Genomic DNA, 16,856 nt, shown 5'->3' with positions numbered 1-16,856 from the left:
AATAAATTCTGTGAAAACGAGCCTGAGGAGTTAGAGGTGCACGCCCCTGCCATGTAGAGGTCCAAATGGGTGTAGGAGGATAATGGGAGTGGGAGTTCATGTAGGCAGAATCTGACATTGATTCTGTCTGCTGCCTAAAGCTGTTGAAACCCCATCCTAAAGAAAGCATACTTTTACAGAGCTACTTTTACAATAATGTCATCACTTCAAACAGTGAACCAAGAAATTCAGGAAGAAACTTTTTAAAATCACAACAGAAGTAAACACTTATATCATTAAAAGCTTTAAGCAGGTATCACTTTAGACTATTTTCACTTGCTAAATTCAAGAAATGGTGTGAAACAATATAAAATGCTAGAGAGAAAGAGCTCTTTGCTAGAAGGTCATTTAAACAAGGAACTTCTTTGAAGGTGTGAAGCCACTTCAGTATTAATGTAGTCCCAGTCACTCAGCAGGATGTCAGCAGTGAGAGACCTATTCTATTAAAAGATATCCCTCCAGGCTATACCAATACACTGAAAAACACTTATTTATGCTTTTGTATTTTACAGCGATCACAAAGAAAAGCCTTCCCTGGTTTCTAGGTCTCAGGCAACAAATTTCATCCAGTTTTGTAAGGAGATCACTCCTGCAGATGCTGTAGTGAACCTGCAGAGCAGAGTAACAAACACTGGGCCTTATTCACAGCCGTGTAATCCTATTGCTTCCTGAAGGGAAATGCCACAAACAATGGAGATCAAAAGCATTTAGCAGCAGAGGCACAGATCCCTAGAGACTAACAAACAGCAGAAGAAATACTCTGAGTCACGAAATAGCCAAAAGTACAACTACTGGCAAAGCCAGAGTCTGACAGAGTTTGTTTTTTTGGCATTAATGAAGAGGTTAAACAGTCAAAAGAAATCTTGTTAAACACCTGTTCCTTGTGTTTCCTGCTGTTGCACCCAAATGTTATTTAAATTCTTTTCTTCCTTTAATTAGTTTTCAGGTTACAATATCATGTCACCCTCACAGTCAGTATTTTACTTCTCCTTTTATTCAACCAAGAAGCAGTTTTGCTTTTTTTGACAGCTGGCTGCTCTTGGTGTTTCAGTCCTTCACTTATATACAAATATATGCACAGATACAGATATATAATAGCCCATTGCACATTTTCTTCATGATCTGCAGTAGCTGCATACTTCTTTAACACACTATTCCTGTTCTTGTGAATGATGAGGACAAATATCCAGAAATTTGAAGACACAAAATATAAAAATGTTTACTGAAAATACTCAGAAAAAAAGACCCCTGAAAAAAAGGGGAAAAAAAAGAAAAAAAAAAAAGTCGTCTGTGTCTTCTGCTAAAAACTGCAGGAGAAAAAGAGATAAAGAGACAAACAGGGTGCACTGATATCAGAATGCTAAAGATAGCCAGGTCACTAAATCATGCATCAGATCATTTACTGTAAACATAAGGGAAAGCTGTAGCTTGTAGTGTGCTCAGTTTTTGAGAGGACATGCATTAAGTCAGGGTGTACCCAGAAAACATGAAGGGGACAGGGATGAAGAGAGAAGCCTGCGGAAATTGTCTTTGGCTTTTGTCTCTCCTCCAATGTTTTCTCCCTCACCTTTCCTTCTTTCACTCATGTTTGTTTTCCTCCCTCCTAGCAGCCTCCCTTGAAACTCTGCTCCTACTTCATTCACCAGCATCCACCATTCTGCATCCAGCATTCACCCCTGCTTGCACCTACTCTCCTCCCAGTCCTTCTTGCACATCTGGAGCCACCTGTTCTGTTTTGCCATCAACCCTTTCCTTTGCCAAGGTGTGTTTCCTTTGCCAAGCAAACACGTTGGGAGGCAAAAATAATAATTGAAATCCCACTGCCAAGATCCTTAACTGTAATCTTTGCCTGGAACACAGCCTACACCAGAGTGCAGTGGCATCTTCCTCCTGCAGAAGCACCCATATGCTAATAGGTTTTGTCAGGAGAAGTCCTAAAGGTCCTGCACCAACCAGCAGTAAATCTTAGTCTTCAGATCAGCGTGATCTGTAGGCATTCACTAAGCTGGCATTACAAGTCATAGGCTCAGCTTCCAAGCCTACCAGCACTGGAGCCCTGAAAATTCTATTTGGCTGCCCCAGCAGTGCAGAGTCATGATGTCTAGGGAGTCACTGTCCTCCCTGCTATTTCCCGTGCAACAGCCAGAGCAGTAAATGTGGCTCTCCCCACCCCTCCTTCCTCCCTGTTCCACCACTATCCTTCCCTCTGACTCTCCCTCCCATACCTTGGCCAGACCAGACCATCATCCTTGGGTTCAAAGATTTCAAATTTGTGTCCACCAGTAACACACCTCGAGCACGTTCTGTCCAAGCTGTTACTGTCTCCAGTACTGTACAAGGCACTGGTCACTTCAGAGACCTTTCACACAGCAGAATTCCTCTCTGGCATCCTGGCCTGGATCAGGAACAGTGTGGCCAACAGGTCCAAAGAAGTGATTCTTGCCCTGTACTCAGCACTGGTGAGGCCACCCCTGGAGTGCTGTGTCCAGTTCTGGGTCCCTCAGTTCAGGAAGGACATTGAGGGGCTGGAGCAGGTCCAGAGGAGAGCAACAAGGTTGGAGAAGGGACTGGAGCACAGGTCCTATAAGGAGAGGCTGAGGGAGCTGGGGCTGTTCAGCCTGGAGAAGAGGAGGCTCAGGGGAGACCTCCTCACTCTCTACAACTGCCTGACAGGAGGGGGGAGCCGGGGGGTCTCTTTGCCCAGGCAACCATCAGCAAGACAAGAGGGGTTGGTCTTCAGCTGTGCCAGGGGAGGGTTAGGTTAAATATTAGGAAGAATTTCTTTCCAGAGAGGGTAATCAGACATTGGAATGGGCTGCCCAGGGAAGGGGTGGATTCTCCATCTCTGGAGGTTTTTAAGGTGAGACTGGATGTGGCATCAGTGCCATGGGCTGGGAACCACAGCGGGGTTGGATCAAGGGTTGGACTTGATGATCTCGGAGGTCCCTTCCAACCCAGCTGATTCTATGATTCTATGATTCTGGCAGTAGCCTTCAGCTAGCCACATGGGTCCTGTGCTATTTAGGAATAAAACTAATTCCTCAGGCTCTTTGAGCACAAATCATGAACCCAATACCAGCATTAACCACATCCTCAGCAACATCACAGCAGTCCATGGCTAGTGATGAGCCATTTGCCTTGTCTCCAGCATTCCTCATCCAAACCCCTCTTCTGCAGAATCCTCCATAATCTGAAGGTTATGGTTAAGCTGAGCCCCAGCAGAACTTCCCTCCCCTGTCCAACCCTGCATTGCTGTGCCCTCTTTGCTGTGTCTCTTGCCCTGGCAAAGCAGCTCGGGAAGAACAAGCCCTACAGGATAGGAGAGAATCTTGGCTCACGTTACTCTTTCCCAGGAAAGCAAGACAAGCCACGAGTGTATTTTTTTTTTTTTTTTACAGTCCCCACAAGCAGATCAGGTGCTGTGGGAGATGGAGATGACAGTTGCTAGGAGCAGTCTCGGAGCAGTCACAGCCTCCACATGAATCACCCTGGGGCCAGTGTCAGACCTCCTCCTCCTCACATGAGGTGGTGCACAGCAACAGCAACTATCAGGTCTCACATCTTTGTAAACACAGCAAGGTGTTCAGGCTTTGACAGGTGCCACGTTGGCTAAGAGAGGCTTCAAACAACAGGATCTGTTTTAAAACCCTAAGATCATTCCTGTTTAAATTCCCTTGCTTAGGAGGTTTGATGTTGTAAGACTTCTATTTTCCTCCTGACTAGCCAGGCTTGCAGTTCTTCCCAACTCTCCAGTCAGGGTAATGAGACATTTGGTTAGATCTCATACTTCTAGCTGAAGTTTTACCACACTCCAACATTGGAAACTATTTTAAGAGGTGGGAGAAAGGTTTTTGAGAAAGGGAAGGGTTACTCATGATTGACAAGAAAGCAATTGTGTCTTCAGAAGCCAAAGGGGAGGATATGAGCCCGAGGAAAATAATGAAATGAAACACTTATCTACCTTTTCATTATACGACCAGTTTTCTTAAAGATGCTTTTTCTCTGTGGGAATCTGAATAGGAACCTCTGAGATGTTCTGCACATTGCCCTCTTACCTCACAGCTTTTATCTGAAGTTTTGCAGCATCAAATTCTTGAACTGTCTATAAACAATAGTGGAAAGTTTATGGTGGAGCGAGCACAGTAGAATTCTCACAAAAATATAAAAGAAAATATTCTTGTTCTCCCCCAAAAAAATGTTCTGTGGGCACTTAAGTATAAAATTGATTGCCTAATTTTCTGCACAAACTGTGTGCTTAAAATCAATTGCATTTTTCCATTTTGAAATGTTCAGATTTTGAAGACTGATTTTTCCTTCTACCTGTACATTCCTGTCATTTGCAATGCAAAGGGATGCTGATGCCAATGAAAAATTTGTCTTCTGTGTGCTGGAAAGGAGTGAAAAACCCTGTTTCAATTAAGTGTAGTTACAGTGAGGTAGGTTAGCCTACCTTCATCCCCTCCACTGCGTGTCTCATTTGAGTCTCTTGTCCTTCTTTGACCTATCCTTACTTACTCTCTCCTTGCCCAAGGCAAAGTCATCTTTAGGGTCCATTCCAAGCCATTCTAAGATTCTACTATATCTTATTCATTAGTAAGATGTGGCAAGAAATGTCACATCATTAGTGTTGTATCTGTCTACTTTTAAGAAGATCTACCACTTTTTGACGGATTGTGTGGATTCTTCCATTAAGAAACCAACAGATTTACTCACTTTAAAAAAGGACTTTAACCCATTGTTACTAGTTTTGGTTGTTCAAGGCAGATACTTAAATACTAAAAAATTTCAGGTCCTAAAAGTTTCTAACAAGCTGAAAGCACTTCTGCAGGTCTTGCAGTCAGATCAGCATCTCCCCCTCTCTCTTCCCTTTCCTTGTTGTTGGATGTTCAGTTTCTCACATGTGTTATACGTGGTAAATCGATGAGATCTATCTTAAAACTCCCCAACTTTTCTGTAATATACATCTTCTGCAGAGAACTGGCAAGCCTAAAAAGCTCAGCTGCAAATACATCAGCCTGAACCACAAAAGTGCAGACTGAAGGCGGTGACTCACCAGTTCGCGATGGAGCAGCTCTGCGCAGTCAACTTTCTCCTGCATTAAACAGTTCTAGGAGAAAAATTTGAGGGGCTTGGGGCTGGTTTGGGGTTTTTGCTTATGTGTAGACTTCCATTCTTTATATGCTTTTGTATAAAAGGAAGTCAAGTGCAGCCTCCTTCGCAGTGGGGATAATCTTCAGAAAAGATATTTTATAGACTCCTCAGTCTACCGTCCATTTCTTGTTGGAATTTGCCAAGATAGGCTCCAGTGTGCACAGGTACCCCCACCAACCCTGAGAAGGAAGAAAGAAAATTTCTGTAGGTAGACAGACCTGACTTACAAGTGCTTTTATTTAAGCAGAGAGAAACTGGATAAAGTGCAAGAGACCATTCTTAACATTAAAAATTTATCTCATGTTTCTGTTCCACAGCGAAAGGGAGCACTGGAAAAATTCAAAGCTTTCCACAGAGAGTGTACAGTGCATCAGTGCTTCAGATAGTGTAGCTACCTCAGCAACTGGAGCAAATGAGAAATAACGTGGTTTTACTCAGAGCAAAAGTCTAGCCATCGAGAATTTACAGCCTGTGGTTGGAGGTGGGGGAAGCGAATGTTTTTGTCTGAGGATAAATAATAGCAGCAATGGTGTGTGACTTACACTGGAATATGGTAATTACTATGCTGGATCAGATTTGTACCTCATCTTTAATCAAAAGCAGGCAGAACACTAAGCTGGCCACCCTGAACTGGAAAAGGACAAGGAAGAGAAGGGCATTTTCTACATTTGGCACTAGAAAGTGAACGATGTGTTTTTTGAGCTCCAACACATCATTTTTAAACTAAACCATACTGTGAAGCGTGGGCACTTTTAATGGATAGAAAGATGTGGTTTAATGCATGATTTGGTGAAAGACTTTGAAAAGCTTGTCCCAGAAAACATTTTACTTCAGACAAAATATAGACGTCTTTACCTAAATCTGTAGCCCTTCCATTTGATAATTTTTCTATCCTCAGTGTAAAAGAAAGCTGGCTATTTTCCCTCCACTGTCTTTTAAAGAGAAATGCAATTACTTTTGTGCAACTTTCAGGTACAAAGCAAAAATAACCAATGCATAGTATTTTCAAAATTAGCTGATTTCTATAGCATTAAAAATCGATTTCTTCATAAAAGCTACTCTTTCCTCATTTAATAGCAAACTGCTCCACCATGTCCTCAAACACATCAATTAAAAAATACCCTTTGTGTAGAAAGTTAGAAGTAATTTGTCAGTGCATATAAAAATGATATGGTTGAGATGTAAGATCAACCAGACTTCTGGCAAATTTTCCTAAACTGATGCAGCTTTTGGGTATGGCTTCATCATTGGAGTCCCTAAATAAAATGTAATTTAGCAGAAGAGAGAGCACTTCTTTGGCTGCACATCGCCATGAAACACCTCTGAAAAAACATCCTGTGGAGTTCTATTCACCAGGCCTTCTCTGGAAGAAAAATAGAATCAGTATCTTTAGCAGGCCCCAGCTATATCCATCACCATTTCTACATTCCACACAAGAATTCTTCCCAAATAATTCTTTCAGCAGCAGCACCTACCTCAGGGAGAAAGGAGTTAAATAATCTCAACAGGTTTCTGTGGGCAAATGTCATGTCCAGAACCCCAAAATCTGAGGGTAAAATAAACTAACAGAAAAGTCACCCATCAGTTGCCAAGTCACTGATAGAAGTTTATGGCAAGATTTCCTTTCTTATTCCAAGAACTTTATCTGTATTAAATTCTGCATCACCAGTATCTATACATTAAAGAGACCATTTCAGGAAAGTTTGAGCTATATGATAGCTTTGATAAAAGAGTATTATATAGGACTAAATTCTACCTGTTATACCAGTCAAGAAATTATATATAAATTTTTTAACCCCAGGCCCTGTCCTTTACCTGTTAATCCCTGCTTTTCCTCACTAGAAATTCTCTGACTGAGTGATTAAATGACAAAAAATCCAAGCCACTTTAGTAACAGAGCTTTCTTAGAGAAATACTGGTGTTCATCACAAACTTAGGTGACCAAGAATCAGCATGTTACAGCAACAAGTCTATTAACACAACTAAAAATTCTATTTTGCTTAAATTTGGAGAAGACTCAGGCATGTAATTATTTCCTTAACTAAATAACATATTGTTTTTCAAATGACTTTGAAAAAAAATATTTTCATCCCTAAAATGAAAACTCAAAATTTGGCATGGGAGAGACAGACAAAGATCTGGAATTCTGGTTACAGCTTTGTTGGTAAACAAGGAGGGAGTTCTACCGTGTATTTCCTTATCTTTATTAATTAAAAAACATCCTTTCTCCTTGAAAATGAAGTTCAAGCTTTTTTCTCAGTCCTAATCAAGAAATCATCCCTTTCAGTTTCCTGATCTGTCAAGGTCTGACAAACAAGTCCTGAAAATTTTGACAAGACTCTGTGGTTTCCATTAGATGTCTGAAGAGAATTAAATTCACTCTGGCTCAGCTTTACCTCTTTTTGGAACTTTCAGGTCACTTTTGATCTTGTTGCAGGGCCTGAAGACCGTAGGCTTTGAAAGAAAAGAATAGGTTTTTAAAGCAGAGGGAGGGGCATTTATGTTTAATCCCTTCCTCTACTTATGCAATTCACTGAGGAACAATCCATACAGAAAAGTGTAAAGCAACTCTGACTGCTTGGCCTTGCCTATTGCAAATCTTATTTCCTCAGACTTCAACCCATCAAAGAATGCTGGGGCTGGTGTAAAGTGTCCTGCCAAGTAGTTCATGGCCTTACCTGGGAATTTTCATGTCCTTTATGATAAAACATTCACCTTCATGTGAGAAAGATCTCTCTGGTTAATCAATGACTGGAAGCTTAAATTGTTATAAATATTGTACCCATTACTTTGATCTATGTTTCATAATTGATTCATCCTGAAGCAGAAGAGAGGGAAATGCATGCTGACATAATTTTGTTGCATTGATACTTAATTTATGTAATTCCTTACCCTTATTAGTTAAATTGCTACCTGCTGTTGACATTAAGTAATGGTAATCTTCACATATGGTTAGGGTTTATATTCATTACCATTACTACCTCCAACCTCAGTGGAAGCACTTTTATGGTGTATATGAGGATACAATGACACAACTTTACAGACTAATAGAAACAACAAAAAAAATTGTTGAGAAGGAAGAAACAATCCCACGACTGTAACCTGGCATTTTTTTATGGAGTTTAGAAGTGATTCCTCTTGACAACTGCACCTTCCCTTGTGATTTTATGAGCCAACTACCTTTGTGTAGAAATGGATCTTTGGGAACAATGTGCAATAGAGAAATCAGTCTTTCATCCTCTTCGACAGCAAACAATTTCCCCTTGCCATAAGATGAGGACAGGTGTGGAAGGCAGACAAACTTCCTAGAGCAGCAGAGGTTGGCACAAAGCATCCACACAGTCTGAATCAAGACAGGTCAGACAGGCTCATCCTTCTGCTCCTCCTGCCCATCCCAGCTTTAAATCCTCATCTGCAATTGGTGATGACATGTTCTAATCCTCTTCATACAAGCTATGAGAGGATTGTAACTTCACATGGGAAATGTCAGGGGAAGGAAAACACAGAACAAAAATCCTTCCTTCTTACGAAAGCGTTCAATAACAAAGAAGGAAGAACTAAAAATAAAAAACACACTGCGTACGAAGTTTGTTTAGAACTAAATAACTCCAGAAAAACAGTTTATTGCTGTTCCTTTGTGAGATTAAGATCTTATTTGAGGGTGCAATTTATGCCTGCAAAATTTCATACTGAAGTAGATGCACTTGTGAGTAGATATTATCCTCTTTAGGTAATAAAAGAAATAATTATAACAATCAGATTTGTTTCTAGAATTGAACAGTAGCTTAAAAATTGTGTACAAGAATTGCTCACAAAACCAACCATCCTACATATTTAACCCTTTGCTGCCAGTCTCTTCACTGTGAGATGGCAAAGAGTTCTTTTCATTTCATGGCAATGATCACTGGAAAGGAATAATTTATTTATACACAAATGATATTGTATAACACTTCATCCTCAGCTTCAAGCTCAGAAATATTTATTATGCTCAGATAAATATTATCATCATCATTCCTACACAGAGTGAGCACATCTTGAGCATATTTCTTTTTCTTTTTTCATTTGTGGCAGGGAGTTTTTGTCATTTGAGCATAGGCTCTTCCTTCTTATTTTATACATTTGCCCTCTGGTCGTTGTCAACCCCTGCAGTCAGAATAATGAATTCCTCTTTACTGCACTGTCAGTGTGCTATCACTACTGTGGACTTTTCCTCCTATGGAAGGGTGTTTTGTAAGTTATTTCTGAAAAGCTATACCACATATGTGTTTGGGATTTATAGGACTGTACTGATCCATCATTTTCCAGAATATCCAATGCAGCCACTGTAAATTTAAAGAAAAAGAGAGTTCTCATCCAGCTGTGGACATCAAGACAACTCGAGGGAGTATTATCTGCTTCTAGCTCCTTGCAGCTTTTACACAGGAAACACAAACTCAGCTCAAGATCACAGAGAGATTTCTGTTTGCCTTTGCAGTAGAGCTGTCGTTTTCTTTATGCCACCTACACTTCCTGCTGGCTTTTTGAGGAGACAAACATTCGTGTGTGATTCTGAACGTGGGTCTTCTGCCTGACAGCAAACGATGCTGCCAGCTGAGCTTTTAAAACAGCTGTTAGATTCATGCAGAGATGCTTGTCTCCCATAATTACCTTAGTGCAAGATACCATTTTAAAAAGTCTTACTTAGCATCCTCCACACGGTAAGAAAGTCACTTTTACTCTTGGAATTATTGCGGATGCTACTTTTAACCACAAAAAAAAAAAAGCTTGCCTTTGTATTCCACGCATCTCATATAAGGCTTTTCCCACCATGTTTCAGAAGACCAAAGCTCTCATAACATCAGTGTCTTTGCTGGGAAAGGAGGGCTGCAGCTGGTAGTTCTGCTTTTTTGGTTACTGGCAGACTTCAACCTGATGTAATAAATATTGAAGCTTGAAGCAGGAGTACCCTGAGGCTTGAGAAGCGATGGAAGCAATAAATGTGCTACAGAGATGGAGGCAGGTCCAGAATTACTTCTGGCTGGACTACCTTCCTGAAGGACGTTGCTGCCATGCATAAAATGAGATTACTGGGACTTGGAGCAGATGGGAAATGATTTTATGTTGGGTAAAAAGAAGTTTGTTTATATTTAGAAATATTAAGTTCTCATATGTACAGAACAACACTGCTAATCTGTTAAAAGCTTGGCTTATATTTATTAAACAAAACAGCGAGTTCATAGGATTTGGGGCAGTTTTCTAATTTTTCCCTTTACGTGGGGATGTTCTGTCGTAACAAAAATTACTCTTACTGTAACTAGCTTATCAATAGTTCAAAAATTCCTTACTTCTGTGGTTTTGTAATGTCTTCTCTCCTTCCTCAGTTTATAGGAATCACTGTTCTAAAACCAGTCTCAGTCACTCATTGAGCATTGCTAATATTTTTTGAATGTTCTTAGAAAGTTTAAAGAAAGCATAATTCCATAGGAACCTTACTTGCCAGCTGTGTAGGATTCACCTTGGAGATGTCTGTTCAGTTCCTCTGCTGAACCCCTAGGTCCAGCATACGTACGTTTTAATTAAACAGAAAATGATAAGGTAATGATAATGAAATGATAATTACAAACGATGAGGTACAACAGCTACATCTACACTGCTGTTTCATCAACAAAGACTCCCACATCCATCCTCCCTTCCCATGCAGACAAGGTCTTCTCAAGAGCTTGTAGGCAGCTTGCAAATCTGTCTGCACAGGAATGCCTGGCAGCACTCCAAGCTAGATAACAAAGGAGCAAATGGTGATCTAAGAACCCAGGTGGCCTCCAGATCCCCTTCAGAGGACACTCTCTCCCCATTCAGACAAGAATGAAGTCATTGGGTGGCAGTGCCAACGATGGAATTCTTGACTAAATAAACACATACATTTCAGAAATATTCCTTTTTGCATTAGAGGACCAGGAGAGAAAAAGGGAATGCAACCAGGATTGGCAACTGAGTGCAAAGAGCCAGGAGCTTGCAAACACGTTTGAGATGAAGATGAAAATGCAAAGATCCAGAAACTGGAGGGCAAGGAGGATGAGCAAAGGATAGACTGTAGGGGTAAAGCATGTACCAAAAGAACCTCAAGTTAGCAAAGAAACACAGACTTCTTGTTTGTCTAGAGAGGCCAAACAAAATCTCCGAGGTGCGTAGGTGCTACCTAGACATTCTGATACCTATAATTTCTTACCTGGGAATGAAACATTAGCATGCAAGGTCTCAAGCCAGCTTACCCTCCTCTCACCCCTTAAGATGGAAATCTTTTTGAGTACTTTAAGATCACCCTGAAATTATCCCAGCTCTTGTGCACTCCTGCATTCTCACACAGAACATGGTTTTGCCACATCTGATGGAGCGTGTTGAGATAAAAGAATGGAGACAATGGTTACACTAACAATTTCCAAGGAAAACTGCCTCTACCTTGATCAGTTATTGATGGTCATCTGTTGGATGCTTAACAAGCCACAGCAAAGTACATGATTATGTCTTGAGTGCTGCATATTCCCATAGTAGGTCAGGATGGCCCCTCTGCCTTCTGTCCTTCCTGACCTTGCCTAGAGAGAGAGAAATCTGAATTACAAAGGAGAGCAGGGAAAGAGGGAGCGCAGACACTCGTTTTACTTTTTAAACTCTATTATCACTGCCAATAAGTTACATTTTGAAGGTTAATGCTCTGGACTGAGCAGGAGACTAACTTCTGAAAAATATAAGTCTTAAGTCTAGCAGAGGCATGGGTACAAAAGTACTCATAGCTTACATTTTTTCAGTTTTTTCCAACACATACAGCACTGATTTATAACTCATGATTTGCAGGGTGCCTCCCTGGCAGGGAGGTTCTTGCCCTTCCTTTAGCAACAGAAACCTGGACTTCCCAAAGTTGCACTGACAACCTGAAGAAACCAAAACACTTACTATCCCAGCCTAGCCCATAGAATCATAAAGGTTGGAAAAGAACTCCAAGATTATCAAGTCCAACCTTTGACCAAACACCACCTTGTCAACTAAACCACAGTACCAAGGGCCATGCCCAGCTGTTTCTTGAACACCTCCAGGGATTGTGGCCACAGTGCCAAATGGTACAAAAAACAGGCCCATAACCATCCTCGAAACCTGCCCAGAGCACTTCAAGCTGTAGGAACTCATCTGATAGCAGGTCACAGCCAAATAGTAGTATAATTACATTCTGGATAAATTACCATGTTATTTGACAACATGTGAAAAATTATTAGTTTTTAATCCTTCCCCCCCCAGAAAATCAGTGTTAGTTCCTTATTTGTCACTTTGTCTTCTTATTCATTTTTCTCAGTGACTGCTCTTCTGCTTTGAAACAAGAACCTTTTGTTATCTGATTTTCTACATTTTAAGCACATTAGCCATTTAAAGATTTTGTATTTAAAATTAAATCGGCCTACTCTTGGTAGAATGATGTATTTCTGCTTTTCACAGCTCAGACTTCACAGTGCATATCCTTTTGCATTATACTTCTTCTTTAGGCAGTTGCTTACTCTGAGACACTGCTAACTGGAGGGGAAAAAAAGGAAAAAAAAAAACTTATTATTTTGAGAATCCAAGAAACAATACCTTGCAGTTCGAACTGCACACACTGGAATGTTTATGTCTTTAGCTTAATAACAGCAGCTTAATACTGCAAAATGCCAAGTGCCCTGGGCTCCTACTGCAGTCAGTGGGAGTCGACAATTAGCACCTGACAGATGCACTCGGGTGCTGAGAGCATGAGATACCCTGGAATTGCTGGTTTGGCTAAACAGCACAGGCTTCCTCCTCCTTCTCCTCCAACTGATCATTTATCTTCAGAAAAGAACAGGGCAGGTTTTTCGATTTCTTGCCTTCCACTTTCTGGAGCCGTCAAATCCCGCAAGGTACTTGCCGGTCGTTCATTAGCTCCTTACAGGGAATTTCAGACATCACCAGCAATGCTCTTATGTGGATTCCCCGGGGGATTTCCTGACACTGGCCTCTAAGCCTTTAAAGAATGATTCCCGGTTATTTGAAGAGACCCTGAATATTAGTTTAGGGCTTCAGAAAATTTTTTTTCCTTCCTCTGAAGTAGACATCATTCATTGTCGTTTACGGAGTCGATATTATGATTTTTTGCTTTCTCGCAGGTTTTTGGCAGTATCCAGTGTTGCTAAGGGTGATTTAATTCCTGCTTCCAGTCCAGTTCCAAGACACAGCTTTTCCAAGGTGCTTCTAAACACAGGAGATGGTGAGTTGCTTTCTACCCTCATACATGGAGACTCTACACACGTGTTTGCGACATACCTGCTTTAAAGAACAAATTCATTCAACTGGGTCTTCCATAGGGATTCTACAAAGTGTGTTGAATAGAGAGTTTTGCTGAACTCTGTGAGAACGACCTTTCCTTGGGGTAGTGCAGAAAGAGAGAAAAGTCTGCACTGCAAAAACTCCAAAGCAACAGAGCAGGGAAAGGCAGCCGGGTGAGGGTTGACCTGCAGAGTGATTGCAGGCTTACCTGGGCAATCTGAGTGCATGTGGTGCAGTGAAAAGCTCCAGACTAGCCAGGAAAAAGATGTCAGAGAGGACAATCTGTTTGAGAAAAGGAGAGCAGTGGTCAACCAGGGATGACTGAATAAATGAAGAATGTCCAGGAGAAATTCAAGCACTGCAGAAGAAGCTTAGTCTGCAGTACTAGTTCTGACCTTCTCCACAGCCATGGACATTTAAACACTCCACATCTACTTTAACTGAGGGGGAAAAGAACAATGGTGCCAATATAACGCTTCATTTCACGGATATATTTTAAAGACTTAACCTTTGTAAGACATTTTGAAGATCAAAAGCACAGCAGTGCTCATTACCTTGCTTAACCAAATTTCTTAGTGCCAAGCTGAACCTAAATTCTTTTGATGTTAGCTCATCACAGATATTCTGTGAGACTTTTCTCAACTTCTGTGTTGGCCTGTAGCCATTCCATGCCACTGTGCGCTTGATTTTATTTCTGGGCTTGCCACATGCAGTTTTGCAAAAAGAGGTGACTTTTTCGTAGCACCTAATTGCAGATTTTTAACAACAAAGATGAAATTCCAAAGTCCTTGTTTCCCACAGTCATTCAAGTACAACAGCTTAATGATAACATTTGGTTTGAATACAAAAATATTTTCAAAAAGAAGGGTAAAACTTTCTACAACAGTATCAGGAGATAAAATTGTCATTTAGTATTGAGGTATCTGGATAATAGTGTAACAAGAAACAAATTAAAATCTTCAGCAGTCAATTAGTTACCTGAGCAAAGGCACATGAGGTATGATTGCTCATAAGTGGAACTGAAAATTGTACATGTTGAGACAAGAGTAGAACCATGTGCCACCATTTGACATTCAAAGAGTCTTCCTAAGGTATTTAATCTCATTACTTTTTAGCTAGAGGAAGAAAAAGATCCTCAGCACTGATATTTTCCCATGTTCAGCACTCCTCATGCTCATCTACATCTACACAAGTTCAGAGCCCTCCACCTCAGGATTGCATCCACACTCTGGGTGTATGAAAGACATGGCACGTTGCACTTTAAAAGTCTTAAAATGAGAGGGACAAAGACAAGGTTACAGTGCTTGTAATGATAGAATAATTAAAAAGCGTCACTGGGTAACTGTAAAATCAACTGAACTGAAGTCATCTAATTGGTTCATGGTAATGTTAATGAAACACAAAGATTTTAGTGAAAAGTAGATCGCAATATTGACCAGTTTGAGCCTTTACAACCCCTTCCTGCTGCCATGGAGAAGGCATACAGAAAGACAAAGTTCCCAAAATTGTTTTATTGTATACTTCCACGTTGGATTTTACCTTGGCCTTTACCTTCCTCCAACTACCAAACCAGACAATGAATGAACCAGATACTGGAGGTAGAAGCTAAATGGGAGCTCTTCTGATCTGTGACCTCATCGCAGTGCTGCCTAATTCAGCTTTCAAAAAGGGGGCTAAAGGACACATCATAAACCAGGAGAGATTCATTTCATATCTGTAACAGGATTCAGAAGACAGAACTGTCAAGGCTTCAGAAGACAGCAAGGTCTCTGATGCTCTTCCTCTCTAACCAAGTCTTAGCCCACAGGCTGTGTGCCAGGCTGCATGAAACGTGTGCTCTGGCCCACACTGAGTTCAGCTACCAAAGTCAGCAGCACCTGAACCAAGGGCAGGCAGGGGGCTAGTGCCTCTCAGCACACCTGTACCCAAAATAGGGAAGAGTTTTACGCTGTATCTGGAAAGTTCTGCAGATTCAGGTGTGGGGAATGTTTGGTTTGAAAGCTTTTCTTTTCTCTTATCGTTTTTAAAACCTGCTTCCTGCCTTACCGTTTATTGTTTTGTACCTACTAGGAGAGAAATTTTGATTATTCATTAATTCTGCTATAATACCTGTGGTGACATTATAGAGAGAACTTACCGGTGGGAGAAAGTGAAGTATAAACAAGGAAACTTTTTCTGGTTCTGATGGAAATGGGTTTGCTGGCTGCATGCTAGTTTCCAAAAGACAACGACAGACTGGCAGCTTAAAGGAAACAGGTCTTGACAGCACACTGTAGAGAGCCAAACATCTTCTAGCACCTTGTGCCATATAAAGCACTTTCCATACCATCTGTGCTCCAGCAGCAACGGGTTGTTCTGTCCCAGGCAGAACCTTTTGTCTTTGCATAGTCGGTGGAGCCGGCTATCAGATTCATGAAACTCGTCTGAGGTTGGATGTGTGCAGGGTGTCAGCTTCTCCTGTAAACCCTCTCGGTGTTCCTGACTTCCCACAGCCTGTCAAAAGCAGCAGCACAGCTGAGCAGACAGGCAGGGGTGCAGAGAACAATCAGACAGGTATGAGTTTTCTCGCTTAACACTGCCTTGACTTGCTGAAGAGAAGAAATAACGTAGAGGAGGAAGAGAGAATGCAACTGAGAGGCGAGTATGTGTCTCATTAGCACTCACTATGAAAGTTCTTTATACTCTGGGGAAGGTAAAAGCATTTTAATGAGGAGAACAGCCTCTTTTCAAATACTTCTTTTACAAAACGACTTTATAAGGACAACTTATTCCTAAGATAAATATCGGTAACACATCTACAGTCTGCATCTTAAATAGAGACCAGGAGGGCAATTAGAAAGCATATCATATTGATCACATTAAATTGCCTTCTTTGAGCAGTGATATTTGTCATTATTAAATTGTATGTTTCTTAGTTTTGGAAGAAGAGAAATCCTTAATACTAATACTTGCATAAGCAGCATAATGGATTATTCCATTTAACACTACCAGCAACAGGTTTTGTGCTAGTAAAATCCCATGTGCCTATGGCAGCTTAAAAGTGACTGAGTTGCCAAAATTTTATTTGATTTCTCAGAATTAAAAAAACCAAAACTCTAGAAAGAGAAAACAGCCCCTCCCATGAAGTAAGCCCTAAATGCAGGCTCTTCTTTCGGTATTGTTATCTTTGAGGCTCAATATTTTTCCCATTATCATCGCTGTTTCATGGATTTTTTTCCTACTTTAATGAATTTCTGTGCTCAGACACACAGCTATTTTCTTGGCTGTCTTGTTCCATTATGCTGATGGAAGCAGTCCTTTAATTTAAAACATTATTATTGAAAGTAATGCATGAAAGGCTTATCTGAAAGATATATTGTGTTGGC

The 16,856-nt window shown here is 40.8% G+C and overlaps 1 protein-coding gene across 1 annotated transcript in view; it reads left to right on the top strand.

Annotated features, from left to right (window-relative positions):
- HTR1F (5-hydroxytryptamine receptor 1F) overlaps nucleotides 1–16,856 on the top strand; it is a 108,807-nt gene that overhangs the window by 35,242 nt on the left and 56,709 nt on the right. Inside the window, exon 2 of the mRNA XM_032680963.1 lies at nucleotides 13,332–13,432. The gene's annotated coding sequence lies outside the window, so the exon portion shown is untranslated. The remainder of the gene's footprint in view (nucleotides 1–13,331; nucleotides 13,433–16,856) is intronic.

The sequence above is a fragment of the Chiroxiphia lanceolata genome, chromosome 2, assembly GCF_009829145.1.
Source record: "Chiroxiphia lanceolata isolate bChiLan1 chromosome 2, bChiLan1.pri, whole genome shotgun sequence".
In the NCBI taxonomy this organism is placed as follows: domain Eukaryota; kingdom Metazoa; phylum Chordata; class Aves; order Passeriformes; family Pipridae; genus Chiroxiphia; species Chiroxiphia lanceolata.
Note: the sequence above shows the minus strand (reverse complement) of the source record. Positions and strands in the feature narration are given on the sequence as shown.